General features: G+C 43.9%; 1 protein-coding gene across 2 annotated transcripts in view; it reads right to left on the bottom strand.

Annotated features, from left to right (window-relative positions):
• YWHAH (tyrosine 3-monooxygenase/tryptophan 5-monooxygenase activation protein, eta) overlaps nucleotides 1-2390 on the bottom strand; it is a 15125-nt gene that overhangs the window by 9102 nt on the left and 3633 nt on the right. Inside the window, exon 1 of one of the 2 annotated variants that reach the window (XM_011938317.1) lies at nucleotides 2068-2176. The exons of the other annotated variant lie outside the window; for it this stretch is intronic. The gene's annotated coding sequence lies outside the window, so the exon portion shown is untranslated. Of the gene's footprint in view, nucleotides 1-2067; nucleotides 2177-2390 lie in introns of those variants that run through there. 2 annotated transcript variants of the gene reach the window in all.

Raw genomic sequence — 2390 nt, forward strand, 5'->3', positions numbered from 1 at the left:
AAAAAAAAAAAAAAAAAGAAAGAAAATAAATGGCTTACTACTTGAACAGATAACTAAAGAAAACTGAGTTTTTCCCAGACTGGAAAATTATAGACCCATGTAAAATCAGATGGTCCATTAAAACAAAAAGATTTATAACCAATCTTGATAGATGATACTTAGAACCAGTTCCCAACACTTTAAATACCAAAATGCAGGCGCCAGGAGAACTAATGAAAAGCTCAGTCATAAACTGTACTAAGAGAAGCAAACACTGGGTGGCAACACAGAGTAATGGATGCTCTCCAGGTCCCAACCATGCCACCTAAGACCATCTGCAAAACCTAATGAAATGATTTATTGCATCTCTACAAATCAGGAACATGAAGCAAAAACAAGACATACAATTTTAGAGACAGGCCTAGACAATAGTTTTCAGCCTTCTTTCTACTCTTTAACACCAAGATTACGACAGTCATTTCTGCCACATGGCACCTTCCCTCAGTGTAGCCACACTGGGCACTGAGTCTTCACCTGGCCACAAACCAGGGGGTTTGCCACCTCTGCTCACAGCCTCTCTGCGTTCTAGGTGTCCTGCCTGCCTTCCCACCCTCTGTAATTCTATTTACACCCTTCCTGAATGACAAACTTAAACTGATGGGCTCTTCCCTTGCACAAAGGCCCTCCTCTCCATTTATTTTAAGGACTGGACTCCCTGCCAGCTAGTTTTACTAACGTCCTGACCAAACAGCCTTTGGCTACACCTAGTCCCCACCCCAGGGCACTCATTTCACATTTTCTCTGTTCCAGGACTACCCAACATTGCTAAATGTCAAAAATGACCTGGCCTGCTGATCATTCACTTATCTTCCTATGACACTATTCGTTTACCCAAAAACCCCTACGGGCCTCCTCCCACTACTCACAAGGCAAACAACTATGTGTGTGTGAGTAAAAACAGATCCACCGCCAAAAATAGTACGGGGACTATTGAGGAAAATTTAAAGTTCTTAATCTTGGAAACACCCAACATCAAAAGTAACACTGAGCAAACAAAATGCCACCCCCAAGCTGCCAGGCCATAGCTGCCTAAGTTAGGGGTAATGTTACCTCACTCAAATATGCTGCCATCGTTCACAGCTCCACATATGCTATGGGCTCATCCTTTATAGTCACCCACATCTACATCAACCAGCTTGCTTTTGATATGAGTAAGTAAATGATTCTCACGATTAAGTAAACATAACCACATCATAAAATCTTTAAGCTTCTTTGGAAGAAGTATGTGTGTACGTGTGTATGTGTTAAAAGTGAACTTGAGGAGCAGGGCATGGTGGCTCACACCTGTAATCCCAGCACTTTGGGAGTCCAAGGCAGGTGGATCACTTGAGGCCAGGGAGTATGACACCAACCCAGTCAACATAGAAACCCCGTCCTACTAAAAATACAAAAATTAGCCAGGCAAGGTGGCGTGCGCCTGTAATCCCAGCTACTTGGGTGGGACATGACAATCGCTTGAACCTGGGAGGTGGAGGTTGCAGTGAGCCAAGATCGTGCCACTGCATTCCAGCTTGGAGGACAGAGCAAGACTCTGTCTCAAAAAAAAAGAAGCAAGCTAGTGGGATGAAAACTTGCTGAGCTCTTTCCCAAGTTTATGCTTAGGAAGTGAGGATCTTGCCTGGCCTGGCCCCAAGCTGGCAAGATATCCACCAACAGACCAAGTCCTACGGGCCACTGTGCAAGAACATCGCCAGCCAGCGTCACGCTGAGCCCCTTATCCTCATCAGGATGAGGCTGCAATTCTGTAAGGCCACTAATAGGCTAAACTTCAAGCTCACAGCAGGCAAGTCCAGGTAAGTTACATCCACTCTAAGCTAAATTTTCGTCAAATAAAACAGCTGCCCTTGTAGTCACGAGACTGCCTTTGCCTTGCTTTTGACATAACTGAACATTTTCATGGGGACTGGCAAGGATTAAATACAATAGCATCTGAATGGCATTACTGCATGCTACTGTCCCTAGAGGCATCAGAATTGAAGGCTTCAGAAGCTGTGCCAGGTTCGCATCATTGGAAATGCCAACACTCACCACCGCAGAAGGGAATGCCACTGCAGCCAGGAGTAGGGTAGGAGGAGCACCAAAATGCTGGGGCAGAAGACAAGCTGCCTCCACTTGGGACACTAGGAGAAATTTTACCAGCAACCTAGAGACAGAAATTTTGGGGCCTACAGAAAAATATACTAAAGGGTGCAGGGAGAAAAATACATTAAAGGCAATATGGAGCAACAACTGGTGTCAAGAATATGAAATAATTTCTTAAAATACCCCAAATAAAATGTAACATAGTCCTGCGCATCTTAACTCAGGAGAAACTCAAATTCAATACTTTGTTAAGAAAAAAAAAAAAAAAA

This window comes from Colobus angolensis, unplaced genomic scaffold (assembly GCF_000951035.1).
Source record: "Colobus angolensis palliatus isolate OR3802 unplaced genomic scaffold, Cang.pa_1.0 Scaffold171, whole genome shotgun sequence".
Taxonomy (NCBI): Eukaryota; Metazoa; Chordata; class Mammalia; order Primates; family Cercopithecidae; genus Colobus; species Colobus angolensis.